Source organism: Pongo abelii, chromosome 2 (assembly GCF_028885655.2).
Source record: "Pongo abelii isolate AG06213 chromosome 2, NHGRI_mPonAbe1-v2.0_pri, whole genome shotgun sequence".
In the NCBI taxonomy this organism is placed as follows: domain Eukaryota; kingdom Metazoa; phylum Chordata; class Mammalia; order Primates; family Hominidae; genus Pongo; species Pongo abelii.
In genome coordinates, this window is record NC_085928.1 from 136,289,275 (window position 1) to 136,306,405 (window position 17,131).

At 41.4% G+C, this 17,131-nt stretch overlaps 1 protein-coding gene and 1 long non-coding RNA gene across 10 annotated transcripts in view; one reads left to right on the forward strand and one right to left on the reverse strand.

The window, feature by feature from the left end:
- Positions 1-14,739, reverse strand: part of LOC103890234 (uncharacterized) — a 169,924-nt gene extending 155,185 nt beyond the window's left edge. For 5 of the 8 annotated variants that reach the window (XR_008523876.2, XR_008523874.2, XR_008523878.1 and 2 more), the window contains exon 1: positions 954-14,361. This is a non-coding gene — a long non-coding RNA (uncharacterized LOC103890234). The other 3 variants (XR_008523872.2, XR_008523875.2, XR_008523873.2) reach the window with 3 other exon arrangements.
- Positions 14,740-14,747: 8 nt separating this feature from the next.
- The window catches only part of SATB1 (SATB homeobox 1), a 96,682-nt gene continuing 94,298 nt past the window's right edge, over positions 14,748-17,131 (forward strand). Inside the window, exon 1 of one of the 2 annotated variants that reach the window (XM_054552536.2) lies at positions 14,748-15,204. The gene's annotated coding sequence lies outside the window, so the exon portion shown is untranslated. The remainder of the gene's footprint in view (positions 15,205-17,131) is intronic. The other variant, XM_063722170.1, reaches the window with a different exon arrangement.

The following is a 17,131-nucleotide window of genomic DNA, read 5'->3' on the forward strand; positions in this document are numbered from 1 at the left end:
TGCTCCCTTAGTAAAAAATATCTAGCTATCAGCATCAATTCCCAATTCACTTTGATTTCACTATATTTCACTTATTTTGTCTTTGCCTTCAATGCTTAGTATTAATCTTTTTTATTGGAATTTCTTATTCTTGAGTTTTTATACTATCTCACCTCTCAGTGACCTGGACAATATTTCCTGCAATTTTTAAGGAAAAGACATTCAGTTGTTATGTTCTCTGATACCTGGAAGATTTTGTTATTCTGTTGCTTTTATGCATAAGTTGATAATTGGGTAGGCATAAAACGTTTTATAGAACAACACCATTTCTACATAAATAGCTGTAGTTCCAAATATACCATTGTGTTAAAACTAATACTAGCTGGTACAATGCAAATGATGTAGCTTAGTGCATCATTGGTGTTATCTCCAATTCCTTTTGTAAAATATCAGGAAGTAGAAGTGATTGAACTCTCATACGGAAACAACCAGAATTTCTAGTATACTTCAAACTTGTTTCTCTTAAAATTATGTGGACATTTACCTGTGTTCTTTAAAAAGTTCTTGTTCTATATAAGAAAGATGAAGGCAATCTACAAAAGCATGATGTTTTTCCTTCACATGTACTTTAAGAAATTTTCTTTGTCCCAGAAATTTAAAAATTTATTTACTTACACCTTGCATTCCTTAATTTTGCTCAAAAGAAATCCTACAATGTCAGTGTAGTTGTTACATATGGAAAGTTTTATTTTATTATAACTTATTATAACAAGTTTTTGCTTCTGATCCATCTGCTCTATTTTTAAAACACTCATTATTTTATTTATAAATTCAAGAAAGGAATGTTTATTTAACAATAATAGTATATACTATATGTTAAGCTATGTCTTTGGGGTTGGGTAACAACAAGATGTTTATTGCCATTAAGTAGCTTACATGCTAAATTAGAGCACCATAATTTGTCATCTAATTACCTCTTATCCATTTAACTCTATTCATTTCCTTGGATGTTTATGAAGTTATGAAGTTTTTCCTCTATATCTTTGATTTCTATTTCTGCAAAACAGAAGTTACATCTAGTACATTTTTTCATTTGGTCATGATCTATTCTTATTTTCACCTGTTCTTGTTTAATTAAAAACAATATAGTCTCTCCTACTATACTGTTATAATTACATTCCTAACAACATTCATATTATCAAATTGGTATTATAAAAACAATTGTTTCCAGAGGAAAGGGGGCTAGGGGCCAAAGAGTTTCAAATGCATAACAATAAAATAATTTTTACTACAATCTCAACAATAAATGTGTTTCTATATCTCTAAATGTTTTTTTAACTCAAATTACAACTAATGAATTGGTCTACAAAAACAAATATATACAATTCTAAACATTATTGATCAAGTAATGGAATACCTACAACGTAAAATAAAATCAGATCTTAGACAAGAAGTTTCCAGGACCATAAAATAAATTACATCAGTTTGTGACTGCCCATGGTAAAGACTATTAACAGTAATTGAGCAACTAGCCATTCAAACAAATGTATTCCCATTTTTTCTTTATGGAACAACTTCATTTCTACATGGATAACTCTAGTTCTAAATATGCCATCATGTTAAAACTAATAATAGCTGGTAAAATGCAAACGATGTATCCTAATGTATCAATGGTGTTATCTCCAATTTCATCTATAAAATCCTCAGGAAGTAGAAGTGATTGAACTCTCATTTGAAAATAACCACAGCTTCTGGTACACTTCATGTACTGGGGGATGTTAATAGGCCCACCTCCAAAAGCTGCAAGGAGACCCCACCAAGTGGGAACCCAAAAGGAAAAGAACCCATGCTTTCAGTGTGCTTCCACGAAACTCTCCTTTTCCTATAAGCTCACAGAGTCAGCTTCTGGCACTTACAACTAGAAAACAAAGGAGAAAACAGAAAAGATCAAAGAAAAAATATCTGTGTGGTGCTAGCATATTTCAAGTCACCCATGCACTAGGCTCAAGAAGCCATCAGATGGGAAGTTTTTTATGTTTGTCCATTAAAACGCAGAAATAAAGTTCTGACCAGGAGCAACTTTCACTCTGTTAGCAGAGGAAACTCTCAAGATATTTTAAGGTCAGCAATACAGAAGACCATATCATAGGGTTTGGCTGTGTCTCCACCCAAATCTCATCTTGAATTTTCACATGTTGTGGGAGGAACCTGGTAGGAGGGAATTGAATCACTGGGGCAAGTCTTTCCCATGCTGTTCTCGTGATAGTGAATAAGTCTCACAAAAAAGAGGAGTTCCCCCGCACAAGTTCTCTCTCTTTGCCTGCTGCCATCCATGCAAGACATGACTTGCTCTTCCTTGCCTTCTACCGTAATTGTGAGGCTTCCCTAGCCACGTGGAACTGTAAGTTCAATTAAACCTCTTTCTTTTGTAAATTGCCCAGTCTCAGGTATGTCTTCATCAGCAGTGTGAAAACAAACTAATACACCATAGGACCATGTTAGCAAGCAAACTGGAATTAAAGAAGCAAACCCTCCATCCCTTCCAATAACTGAAATATTCTTATTTCTTATATTTTTATTGTTGATAGTTTTTTTCAGATGATTCTGAAGCTTTTAAAGAGTAATTCAGTAGAAGAGTGTTCATATACTGAAACTCACTTTGCGTCTTTCTAGAGTCCCCCAAATTGGAATCTTAAAATATGCATATTAGGATAAAAAAGCAGCTTAAAAACAGTTTTGTTAAATAAGTCTATTTTTTAATTCAATGAATGATTTTAAAAATTAGCTTCATTGTTTTTTAATTTACCATCTGTTAACTCAATAAATACGAGTTCTTAAAGTTATCCTAATTGTCTTGGAATTTGCTGTTTTTGAAGTTGATTAAAATTATTTAAATTAATTTTATTGTATATCCAGGCTAGAACAAATCATGTCTGGATTTGAATAGATCTTGGCTAATAATTTATAAATAAATGTGCCCATTTCTAAAATGAACCATCTTTGTTTATGGCCCTTAATATGTATTAGTCAATATGTAGATATGCAGAGAAGAGATGCCGATATTAGATAATCAAAGAAGTAAAAAACCAACACAACAATAATTGTTGCCATTAAAAACTGTGACCAAATGCAAAATTTTTGTGAACTCTGTCTCATGTCTAATGAAGAGCAAATGTACAGTGGATCTCAACTGTGATGCAATTTCTTTTCACCCCACATTACAAGAGATGAAAGAAAATGCTATGTTTCTTTAAACATCATCCTGCCACTTGTCACAGCTTATTGGAATAAGGGTGGTCACTGGACCCAAGCAGGCCAATCAGACTCTTCCCTGAGAATTGTGAAAGACAGGAAGATGGTCCTTTCTCAGGGTGGACTGACTGCAAATGGCTCAAGAACAATTGGAAACCATGATTCGCTGTGTGAACTGAGGAGGCGGGGAGCTGGACTACTCTGAGGAAGAAAGACAAAGATGAGATATGGAGAGAAAGAATTGACTTGGTTCCCTATAGCACTTCAATAGTTCCTCTATTCTTTTTTTTTTTTGAGACGGAGTCTCTCTCTCTCACCCAGGCTGGAGTGCAGTGCAATCTTGGCTCACTGCAACCTCCGCCTCCCAGGTTCAAGTGATTCTCCTGCCCCAGCCTCCCAAGTAGCTGGGACTACAGGTGTGTGCCACCACGCCCAGCTGATTTTCGTATTTTTAGTAGAGACAGGGTTTCACCATGTTGGCCAGGATGGTCTCGATCTCCTGGCCTCATGATCTGCCCACCTCGGCCTCCCAAAGTGCTGGGATTACAGGCATAAGCCACTGTGCCCAGCCAGTTCTTCTATTCTTAAGGCTCCATTGCATCCCTGATTTTGGATTGCATGAAAATCCCCCATGTGCTTTGCTTAAACTCACAGAGTCAGCTTCTATCACTGCACTGCAGCCTGGGCGATAGAGTGGAGCCCCTGTCTCAAAAACAACAAAACAAAACAAACAAAAAACTTGAACGAAATGCACAAGAGAGGAAATCCTTCTGGTAGTAATGCTTGTTTATAAGGAATTTCCAGATATCACCCCTCACTCTGCTTTTCTTTAAACATAACTTTTTAATTAATTAATCGTAGAAATGCAGTCTTGCTATGATGCCCCGGCTTGACTTGAACTCCTGAGCTAAAGGGATCCTCCTGCCTCAGCCTCCTGGGTAGCTGGGACTACAAGCACACGCCATTATGCTAAGTTTTACATTTTAACATGTAATTTACCTATTTTTTATTTTATGGTTATTGTTTTCTATGGCTTATCTAAGAAATCTTTGTCTATCTACAACTTACATTATGTTTCCCTATAAAAGCTTTATACTTGTAGCTTCTACATTTGGATCTATAATCCATTGCAAATGAATTTTGTGTATGGCATGATATGGATAAATGTTGTTTTGTTTTCCCACGTGGATATCTATTTATTCTAGCATTATTTGTTGAAAACACTTTTCTCTGCACATTGGATTACTTTGGTGAAGGTAAGAGTGGGGCGAGGGTATGGAAAAGCCATCTGAAACTAAACTAATGACTGAATACTAAAATGAAGAGGTAGACATTTTATTTTTATTAATTGTATTAATGAGCTTAAGGAAATGATAGCAGCTTCTTCACTTAACAAAAATAGGGGTTAATAATTCATTCATCAGAATTTACTTCCATGAACTCACATGTAATACACCTAAGACCTATCTGATAACTAAGTCAACTCAATTTTGTCTTCCACACTGTTGCCTGCTTACCCCTTTTCATTATCTGTATAGCGTGTATCCATTATGTTTCAAACATTAGTGGGAACCAGGCATGCTGGGATCCAGGCTGGGGCTGTATTCATTAGATGAATACATTTGTCCAAGATTATTAAATAAACACAAACTGATAACCAAATCAAAGCAAGATTCAATTGCTGGTCCTGCTTATTTCTTTGTCCCATTTTTTTTGTACTAGGGCTTTGTCTTTTCAATTGCATCAACCAACTTCCAGGTTCTCTCATGAAGATCCTAGAGTAGTACTATTATTGTACGTCTGAGATGACTTCAAAGTCACGTCAAACATACAATAATGATTTTGACTGATTCTCAAAATCCACTGATTCCCAAAGCACAAGTCACAGATCACCTGCACATAAATCACCTTCATAGCTGATATGGTTTTGCTCTGTATCTCCACCCAAATCTCATGTCAAATTGTAATCCCCACAAGTCGAAGGTGGGACCTGGTGGGAGGTGACTGGATCATGGGGGTGGTTTTAATGGTTTAGCACCATCCCCCTAGTGCTGTCTGAAGATCTGATGATATCTGACGGCTTAAAAGTGTGGCAGTTCCTCGCTTGCTCTCTCTCTCTCTCTCTCTCGTGCTGCCATGTAAGATATGTCTTGCTTCTCCTTCGCCTTCTGCCAAGATTGAAAGTTTCCTGAGGCCTCTCCAGCCATGTGGAACTTTGAGTCAATTAAACCTCTGTTCTTTATAAATTACCCAGTCTCAGGTAGTTTTTATAGCAGAGTGAAAACGAACTAACACAATAACACGTGTGGAAAATACTTAATATTTTCCCCAAACACTGAGGTAAATAGGTGAGGCACCTGGCACTGGGACTGTGACCATCTTAGGTACTTCTCAGCCCCTGCTTTGTCACGTTGAGGGCTGAATGCCTCAATGTCTTGGAATATTGGTTATATTTTTGTAACATTTTTGGATCATTCATCTCTAAATACATCTTAAAAATGCTCAGTAGTGGAAGGAGATCTATAGTTTTGGCTAAAAAGCACCCATTTTCCTTATTTCTAAAAAAATTAATACCAATTTGTCTTGGAGAACCACCCCACCTTCACGTCCAAGCCCACATGGTTTGAGTAGAGTGACTGTACTCCCAAATGCAAGGTGGGCATTTGACTCAAGGCTGCTGAGGAGTGAGTGAATCACAGGTGCTGACCATGGTGATGAGTGCAGGTATGGGTACCTGACATAATCTAATAGTCAAGTTGGGCATAGTTCTTTAGCTGGAAAATTTGAGAAAAAGGAATACTGTTTGTGCTGGGGTTTCTATGTCAGAAGAATGGAAGCTAGGAGAAAAGGCAGATTAAGAATGAAGTTCTTAAAAATGAACTCCTTAAAGGAAAAACCAGACTAAAAAGAGAAGAAAGCATAACCAAAAGATGGTTGGTGACATTATTTGAACAGCTAGATCTAATTATGCCTTAAGCAGTCCTTGCATTGTATTTTCCAATTTATGTGCAGGGAGGGGAAGAGAGGGGGGACAAAAAATGAAGCAAAATAAAAAATAAAACTTTCCTTTTTAAGTTGGATTTTTGCTCCTTACAACCCAAGCCCCAAATCCATGTGGATTGCAGAATAGCATCTGGTTCTACCAAATCTGAATTTCTGGGCATGGACTCAAAGAACCTGCATTTTAAACAAACACTCTATTTAATTCCATACACAATAAAGTTTAAGATCACATCTTTGTTTTGTAGCTGAGGAAACTGAGACTTTAACAAAGTGTCTTTCCCAAGATCATTCAACATTATCTATTTATTCAAGGTGTGGAGGATTATCAATGAAAAGGACAAAAATCTCTCTCTTTATGGACATTAATAAGCCAGCTGGTTAGTAACAGAATGGGAAATAGAATTCAGTTCAGCTCTTTTCTTTTTTGTGACTTGATTTCCCTAAGGTCATGCTCTAATAATTTTCTTCTTTACCCCAACACATTTCTGGTTTAAAATCTGAACATTTAAATGGCAAAGATTCTACACTTGGGCAGCATTCATAGCACATAAAAACAGGAGGTACTTTCACAGTTTTGAGGTAAATGCAACTAATGTAACTAGTGTATATGGTCTGCTAATCGTTAAGCATTTCCACCAACCTGATAAAGGAGAGAGTGCAGCAAAAGGAAGAAAATGCAGTTCCCATTCTTCCCCCCAAAGTCCGAAGCAGCTGAAAGATTTTTAAAGACTCTTATTTTTCTTTAAAATTCATGCAAAATGCTACAGTTAATTCCATTATATGTGTGACTTTTTTCATAAGAAAATAATTTCTAAAATCCTCAAGTAAAAAATAAATATTCCAGAAATACAAGCCATAATTCTTCTTTGGCTTGTGTACCCCCAGCACAACATCATGTCATCCAGGAGTAAGTACTTATATCCCCCTTACATCCTAGTAAATTCATTTTTCTATTCTGAAGCACTCTGCATCTACTAACCCCATCTACTATTAGCATCCCTGTAACATGGATGAGGAAATTGAGGCATAAAGAAATTAGGAGATTTGCTCTAGGTCACATAGGTAGCAACTAATTGAACCAGGATTAGAATCCAGACAGTTGGACACCTAAAGTGGCTTTGCCTAGATGTATTTATTTACTCCAAAGTTCACATAAAATATAATTTGCTCATGCTGCCCCTTCATATTCAAAACTCACAGAACACATAAAATGGATGACTTTTATTGTTTATAAGTTAGATAAAACAACTCAGGAACGTTGACTTTCTTTTAGTCAAGAAGATCGAATAAAATTTGTAATCTGTAGAGCCAAGTTGTCAAGAACTTAAAGACCTGATGGCCCAGTGAATTGAATGACTTTAAGAATATGGATGTACCCATGGGACCAAATCTACAAGAAAATGGTCAGCATGCGTTATGAAAGGATACCTAGTATTTCTAATATTATAATGGTTATAGGAAAGTGTGGGGTGTTGCTGCATATTTCTGACTATTGAGTGGCAGGCAAGTCTGGCATCAAAGCAAGAGAGCAGCTAGGAAGAGTAAGTAATTAGTGGACTCAATTAAAAAAATAACAAAAATTAAATATCCTCAAGACAGTCCTTAGGCACATGGCTATGGGATAGGTTGAGATAAAATAGGCAATAGTCTTCCTTTATTTGAGGTTTCTCTTCTGGAGTTTCAGTTACCTGAGGTCAACTGCAGTCTGAAAATAGGTGAGTACAGTGTAATAAGATAACTTTGAAAGAGAGAGATCATAGTCTCTTTTCTTACAGTGTATCATAACTATTCAATTTTATTATTAGCTATTGTTAGTAATATCTTACTGTGCCTAATTTATAAATTAAACTTCCTCACAGGTATGTATGTATAGGACAAAACAGTATACATACAGTTCAGTACTATCCACAGTTTCAGGTATCCACTGGGGATCTTGGAACATATAACTTGCAGATAAAGAGTGGCTACTGTTCTCCAACGGGTATAAACACTTTGACCTTCAGTAGAAATATACATGCAAAAGCTATACAAAATGTGTCTGTAGGTCAAAATTAGCTTAAGGACTAACAGTGTACTTCAAAATATGGATAAGTTGACAACACTTAATATTCAATTTTTCATATAAATCTAAATTTCCTGCTTTTCTTTGGAGAATGGAGGCATCAATGGCATTTACTATCCCATTTGGACAGAGGATATATTCTTCACGTTGCCACAGCCCCACCACTGCTTATAGTCTTAACTTGGTCTGCTTTAATCATGCACATCCATGCATGGCCCAAGGTAGACATAAGAGTTTGCAATTCCTGATGTATGGGATAATGTCCGAACTCCAGAGAATGTCTGCAAGGCCCTTCAGAATTTTCAGCGTTTACAAAGACCCCATGTGCCAGCCTCACTGAATTCCTTATAGTTCCATAAACAATAAGTTTTGTCATGTTCAGTGTCTTTGTCCATGCTGGTCTCCTTGGTTGAAATATCCCCTCTCTCCCTCCTCTTTCTGCCTGGAGAAGTCTCACTTATCCTCAAGACTTAGTTTAAGTGTCAATTCCTCTATGGAACTTTTCTAAATCCTGCCAGCTAGCTATTTGCTTCTTTCTAAGTGTTCACATAACACTTTGTGCTTCTATTAGCATTATAATGACTTTTAATTCTGTCTGCCCAATCAGAAAATGTGTTTCTTGAAGAGGAGAACTCTTAATCATCTCCATATCCCCGGTCCTTAAAAGAGTGCCTGCCTTCTACTAGATAGAAAATGAATATTTATTGAATGAGCAAAAGTAGGATAAATGAATGAATGAAGATTTTTAAAATTTGTGTTACAAAATCGTATAACACATTTGACGTTCACAACAAGGGAAGTAGCTACTCAAGACCACATTTCAAATTTTGATAACGATCATGACATTTTCAGATAACAGTTGTTAAAAATGCCTGTTTATTATACCCTTGCCAGGAAAGTAAGTCCTGAGAAAATAGAATGTATATAATATTAGTAAATATAAAAGAGTGACATAAAATTGATAGGAGGCTACACTTTGTTAGGGGTTCTAAGGGTACAGGAGGTTGCAGTGTTGCATTCAAAGAGACAGTAGGGAGTAAAAGAAGTCACACAATGTGTTGCAGGAAGTCAGGGACCCCGAACAGAGGGACCAGCTAGAGTGACAGCAGAGGAACATAAATTGTGAAGATTTCACTTTAATATGGACACATATCAGTTCCCAAAATTAATACTTTTATAATTTCTTACACCTGTCTTTACTGCAATCTCTGAACATAAATTGTGAAGACTTCATGGACATTTATCAGTTCCCCAAATTAATACTTTTATAATTTCTTATGCCTGTCTTTAACCTCTTAATCCTGTTATCTTCATAAGCTGAGAATGTACATCACCTCAGGACCACTATTGTGTTAAACTGTACAAATTGATTGTAAAACGTGTGTTTGAACAATATGAAATCACTGCACCTTGAAAAAGAACAGAATAACAGCGATTTTCAGGGAACAAGGGAAGACAACCATAAGGTCTGACTGCCTATGGGGTCGGGAAAAAAGAGCCATATTTTTCTTCTTGCAGAGAGCCTATAAACAGACGTGCAAGCAGGAGAGATATCGCTAAATTCTTTTCCTAGCAAGGAATATAATATTAAGACCCTAGGAAAAGAATTGCACTCCTGGGGGGAGGTCTACAAATGGCCACTCCAGGATTGTCTGTCCTATGCGGTTGAGATAAGGACTGAGATACGCCCTGGTCTCCTGCAGTACCCTCAGGCTTACTAGGATTGGGAAACCCCAGCCCTGGTAAATTTGAGGTCAGACTGGTTCTCTGCTCTCAAACCGTTTTCTGTTAAGATGTTTATCAAGACAATACGTGCACCACTGAACATAGACCCTTATCAGGAGTTTCTGATTTTGCTCTGGTCCTGTTTCCTCAGAAGCATGTGATCTTTGCTCTGCCTTTTGCCCTTTGAAGCAGGTTATCTTTGTGACCTACTCCCGGTTCATACACCCCCTCCCCTTTTGAAATCCCTAATAAAAACTTGCAGGTTTTGCAGCTCAGGTGGGCATCACAGATCTACTGATATGTGATGTCATCCCCAGCGGCCCAGCTGTAAAATTCTTCCCTTTGTACTCTTTCTCTTTATTGCTCAGACTGGCCGACACTTAGGGAAAATAGAAAGAATCTACGTTGAAATATTGGGGGTGGGTTCCCCTGATAACAATGTTTCCCTCTAAGCTGGTGGCTACTCTGGCAGTGTTTGCCCTAAAAAATGGAAGACTTGGGCCATAAAGTGACAGGAAGAGACTGTTTAGCTGGCAGGTTATCATATGGACAAGGATTACTACCAGGCAGTAGTCCACAGAATTGTGTACCACAGCTCTCTACTGTTGGGTACAAGATAGGCTGCACTATCTGATCTCCTTGTCATGATTCTTTGGAGCCGCACAACTAATCCTGGTTAATTCTTTGTGAGGTCATATGATGTATGTCATTTCCAGGCCATAGCATTTAAATGTCACCATGAAACCCTCCAGAGTGATCTTTATTTTTGCCATAACAACATGAAACATTCAAGATGGCAACTGTTCCATTAGCCAGGGACCTGGAGTGACAGACACGGAACAGACCAGCTGGACTGCAATGGATTCAAACCATAACCAAGAAAACGTTTGCTGTTACAGGCCACTAAAAAATTGGAATTGTTACTCCAGCACAACATTGCCTATCTTGACTGATAAACAAATTTGTTCTGTTTGGCTGCAACTGGCAGGACGAAGACTAATGGTTGGAAGTTTCAGGAAGACTAATTCTGTGCAATATAAGGTAAAAAAATATATATAAGGTAAAAACATAATAAAGTATATAAAGATAAACTGAAATACTTTTGAAATTATCCATTCACTTGCACAATATATAGTGAACTCTATTCTCTGGTAAGTACTGTATAGGTAAAAATCCTTGCCTTAATGGTGGAAAGTAGTAAGTTCCCCTTCACACCCAAAATGTCTGCATTGAATGGCCTCTAAAGATTTGACAGAACAAATGAACTTTAAAAATACCTTCCAACCTAGAGCTTTAGGATCTCTGATTCTTCCGGTCTTAAAAGAAAAGAAAAATACATACATATATATAAATTTTTTTCCTCAAGTATTTCTTTGATTTAAACCACTAACTGATCCATTGTCTTTTCACATTTTGATGTCTTTTTTCCAGCAAATAAGTTCCTTCAAGGCCAATGCTGTTTTATCCTTTCCCTTGATCTTCCTTCTAATATTTAGTAGGCAATATTGTATTGTCTATTCTTTCAAGGAAATAACCAGTGTAGCTTTTGATACCAGCTACTATTATTGGCCATTTGATATGTTCCAGATTTGTCTTTCAGTCATTTAAGTTAGATTTGGACTTGTTAAAAAAAATCTAGTAGCACAAATATATTATCGTGTTAGTTCATTCGAGGTGCTATAACAAATTATCTTTGACTGGGTAATTTATAAGCAACAGAAATTTATTGCTCACAGTTCTGGAAGCTGGGGAGTCCAAGATTACAGCACCAGCAGATTCAGTGTCTGGTGAAGGCTCACTCCTTGCTTCACAGATGGCACTTTTGTTGCTGTGTCCTCACATAGTGGCAGGGGCAAGGTAGCTAGATTCAGCCTGTCTTATAAAGGCACTCCTCTCACTCATGAGGGTTGGAGCCTTCATGACTTAATCACTTCCCAAAGGCCCTACTTCTTAATACCATCACTTTTGATATTAGGTTCTAACACATGAACCCTAATATTGGAGGAACACTAACATTCAGACCATAGCAACTAACCAAATAATCCAGATTAAATGCCCCTTTCTTCTGAAAAATGATCTTAGCCTTGTGCTATGAAATTTGTGGCCAACTACAATATTTTATTAACATCTTAATATTTAATAAACCCCTACTATGTGGAGGTGTAAGGCTTAAGAGTTTATCAAGCTATGTTATTTAATGCACTGCACCCAGAATTACATAATTCTGTATTCTAACAGAGCCCATGTGCTTTCTATACAAGACAACTTGGAGGAAAAAGCAAATTCAAAAAATGAGGGGCAAAATGTCTCTTGGTTCAACTCAGAGGAGCATATCATACTTACAGTTATAGGGGCTTGGCTGATAACTTGGGGAAGCAGATGAGTATATAAGAGTGTAAGAAAGAAAAAAAAACCTTTTTTAAAAATTTCAAATTTCTGTTCAGCTTCATTTCAGGCTTTCAGAATTGGAAAATCAACTGCCTGCTACCATAAATTACTGTTAAGTAGTAATTAAATACTGAGAATGTATTTTTTTCCATTCAAAACCTGATGTCTTTCTCAGACAGAGATATTGTTACTGGTTAGGAAATGCAGCATTTTTGGTAAATTAAGGCAGGAGGATTTAATGTCTCCTGGGACCTGTGGGCGCAGAAAGTGATCCAAGAAGGAAAACGTTTTACTATGTTTTGCTCATTATAATCATTTATACCTTTTTGCTTTGCTTTACAAAACTAGGAGTCGTGGTGGGCACTTGTATCTTTAAAAAGGAGGGTTGGTTCCCTAAAAGAACCCTAATTCATAATTTTAAAAAATTCCTGTATGTTTGGAATTGTGGTCTCGGCATAAAATGATGATCAACTGAAAAAAGATGAATAAATTCCAGCGAATTCAATAACCATGGATGAGGGAAAAAAAGCAGCATGAATACATGCTGTATTCTCCTTTATTTAGAAAAAGCACACAAAAATACAGCAGAGTTGATGTGTTTGTCACCAGGGCTTGAAAGTCGAATCAACCACTGTGTAAAAGATAAAATAAGACTGCACGGATATCAGGATTTTCCCAGAGTGCTTTATTCATAGCCATCTGACACAACAGGACCTAACAGAGCTTTTAGGAAAAACTGAATTCTCAGCCCACAATCACTTTCCAGGAACTTCCCTGCAAACAGTGCTGTGCGCTGGCAGGATGGAAATCTTAGCAATCTCCCTCCTGCTTCCATAGTTTCCTCCTCTCTAAATAAAATTATTTATGGGGACTTAATGAGAGAGCAAGCCTTGTGTGAAAGGCATTCAAGAAAGTGCGGCTTCTAAAAATACACCTAGGCAGCTCCACAGTCCTTATTGTTATAACCTGACGTTTTGCAGTTCATGCCATGAACCTAACTACACTTCTTGCCAAATACACACACGTACAAAAAAGAGGAAAAGTAAAAACTATGTTTTCTCTTTCTGCAATCCCTTTAACTTTGAGTAAACAGTAGTAATTTTCTGTTGACATACTCAATGCAAATTTCCCAAAGGCTACACAATACAAAACAAAAGACCTGTTAGCTTCCTCAGAGCTGGGGGGAGGAGAGGCAGGGGCAGAGAAATAAAGTTGATGGAGCTCCAGTTTCTCCTAAGCCTGCAGTCCTGAGCCTCCAGTCACCCTAGTCTTTTTGTAGAGATTTTTTGAGTTTCAGTCTCCACTTGGGAAGGTTCCTTGGCCCCTTCTCTCCCAATGTCAATAAAATCCTCATCTCTCCCGCTTTGCCCCCAGCTTTTTGGGGAAATTGGACCTTGCCTAGGCGTCTTGTTCCAGTGGGTTGAAAAGTACAGCTGGTAACGTGAGGATATTTAAACAAATGGGTTGGGTCACAGCGTGGGGGTCTTCAAGAGAGGGCCTCCTCCTCCTTCCGCCACGTGCTCCTCACTTCGGGTGCAGGGCTCCTGGATAGGGGGCTAAGAGGGACGAGAGTGGGATGAAGGGAGATGGACAGACCAGGCTGTAAGTGAAGGAGGCCCTCTAGGAAACATCGTCTCCACCGAACATTGACAGAGGAAAAAAAAAAAAATGGCCCACATGCCCCTAGTGGGGAAGCATACACCCCACGCAGGCTGGGTTGGGGTGGGGGTGCTTCGCGGCCTCTCACCTGACTTCCTCCTCCGCCTGCACACACACTACAGTAACCCCCCTACTCACCCCCCAAAACCCAGCCAAACAACGAACAACAAGAGGAAGCCGCAGGCGACAAGAGGAGGGGTGCGCGTGTTAGGGGCCCCCGGAGAGGTGAGGGGGCAGGGTTGGCGGGCGACGAGAACCGCGCCGCGCACCCCAAGCGGACCCCCAAGCGCCCACACTTACCCCTCGAGGCTGAGGGTCCTGTCTTCCGCGCCAAACCCCGTGTGCGCCCCCTGGCCCGCCCTCGCCCCTCCGGACCGCCGCCCCCCACACCCCGGCCGGCGCGCTGGGAGGGAGCCCGGGAGCGGTGCGCAGCGGCGGCGGCGGCGGCGGCGGCTCGGGCTCGGCTCGGCTCGGGCTTCAGTGCGCCTAGTGTCGCCAGCGGCCGCCGAGGCTCCCACCGCCAGGGGGAGAAGCCGGGCGGGCGCTGGGGAGGCGGGCCAGGCCCTGGCCGCCCCGCTGGCCAGCCCGCGCCGTACAAGCTCCGAAGCGGCGGCTACGCGGGGTCCGCCGAGCCCCCGGGCGCAGCGTGCCCGGCGCGAAGCGCCACGGCTGGATGCGCGTCCCGGGTGGCTGCGGGCTCCCGCGGGGGGCGCCCCGGCCGCTCCGGTGCGCCTCCAGACTGCGGGCGCCGCGACCGACGAGCCGAGAGCAGCTCCCGCCGGCCCCTTCCCCCTCCCGCCCCCGCCGCCGCCCCCTCCCCCTTCTCCCCCCCCCGCCCGTTAACATCTCCTCCCTCCCCCTCCTTCTCTTCCTTCCCTTGGCCCCGCGCGCTCGCTCGCTCGCTCCTCGCCTCGCTCTCCCCTTTAAACGCCCACTTCGGATGGGGAAAGAGGACAACTTGAAGTCAAGTTGCAATTAACTTCCGCGGCAGCCGCAGCTCCGGCGGCGGCGGCGGCGGCAGGAGAGGCAGAAGCCGCCGCCTCGGAAGTCCGACGCCGGCGCGCCCGCCCGGGGAGCCGTTCCTGGTTTCAGGCCCGCACTCGACAGCCACCGCCGCCCCCAACGTCCATGCCTGAGTGAGTTCTGCTCTTTTGCCTCCCTTTTCCCCTTGCTACTCTTGCTGTTTTATCTCTGTCCCTCTTTTAACGGAATCAACCCAAACTTCTCTGTAGCACCCACCCCGCGTTCCCTATTGGGGCGGCTCGGCTCCCCTCTCTTGGGCGCAGGGCTTCAACGGTCTTCCGAGCCCCTTTTCTCACGCAGACGGACCTTGGAGGGGTGGGCTGGTAGAGTAGGGGAGAGCGGTCGGGATGGGGGACTTGAAGATGCCATTCATTTTCTGTCTGGGTGTGGACGCACCACCACACCTGCCCAATAGACCCTAGCTGAACAAACTCCTTCAGGTCACCGGTATGGCCCCTTTTAGAAGAGGAAAGGGGAGTGGAAAAGACCGAAGGAAGCAAATGGGGAAAAGGGGAGCCTCTCGGTGCGTTCTGGAGCCGGGCGGGCAGTAAGGTGCCTGGAGGAGTGGGCTGCGGGAGTGGTAATGTTCCCCCACCGGATCGCGACTCTGCTCTGCATCCTTTCCCGGTCCATCTCCGCCTCCCTCCGCTCCCTGCCGGCGCGGCTGATTGTAAGCATCGGCGAAGAGGGGCCTGGGAAGTTTGTGGCAACTTCTGCATCCCGGGAGCTACTCAGGCGCCGGGGCGCTCAAGTTGGAGCCTGGAGTTTGAAAGCGGCGGCACTCCTCATTTCGAGCCCTTGCTGGCTGTAGCGAGGCCGGTCCTGGAGAGGTTGCTGGCGTGAATGTGGGTTTGGAGTTGGGCAAGAGGCGGAAGAAAGGGCCGTCCTCTTAGCAGGGGCCGGGACATCACAGGTGCAGCCTCGCAGTCCACATCGTGTCTCCCTCCTGCTGTCCAGACCCGAGCGCGGTGGCCTTTTCCTATTGCTCCAGTGCCAAGGCTCCCGGGGCGGCAGAACCGGGGTTTGGGAAACCACGACGAGAAGGACGAAGCAGGCAGGTGGCAGGTCCGGGGAGTGCCACGTGCTTACTGGGGAAACGCAGTTTCCTCTTGGGATGACCTCAGAAGACCAACAGGGGAAAGGGGCATAGGGATCTCCTTGAAGGGTTTGGCCTTGGCCTCCACTGGGGTGTTGCAAATTTCACTAACAAATGTCAACCACAGGGTTCTCTCTCAAAGTGTCCTGGTTGGCAACTTTGACCTCTGCGCCCTTCCTTGGCGAACTTTCTCAGTGGCATTCCGGACTTACAAGCAAATGTTCTAAGACTTGGACTCCACATGGTTATAAAAGAGACAGGGAAAACAGAAAGATGCCCTATTACCCGGAGAGAACCTTACTGCTCTGACTGACTGGGGTTCCATGTTTGCATCCTTGGAGGCCAGGGGACCTGACTTTCTCAAGGGGGTGGGGGGTAGGGTAAGAATGAGTAAAATGTTACCGCTCGGTGTCAGGTTTTGTCCTAAGCAATCTGATATTTACGGTGTTTGTACTGCTGACAGAGTAACTCATCCCGTTGAAACTTAGTTGAAATTTACACTCTATCTAAAGTGGATTTTTCTGAGATGTCAGGAATGTGAGATTTATTCTGTGGTCAAATGTAGCTGCAAAAATCAAAAATAAAAACCCATACTTTAAGTCTGAAGAAAACCAAGGTTGAGGTGTTTTCTCTAAAAACCTCTCATCTCCTGTATGGTACTAGTGCTATGATTTAGCAGTAGTCCTTTATTTCTATTGCATATTATTTTCGTAGAACAGTAGTACATTCATATACTGGCTGCTTCAGTCTGCTGGCAAACATTAGCATTCAAGCTTACATTTTTGACAAATGTGCAGACAGGAATAGCATGAATAGGCATCTTAAATATTAACAACCTAAGCATCTGTTGTGAAACAAATTTAATATATTTACTCTGTTTTTCTCACATTGTTAGAAAAGGTTATAATAAGTGCATAATTTCAACTTTAGTTAGCAGAAGTAAC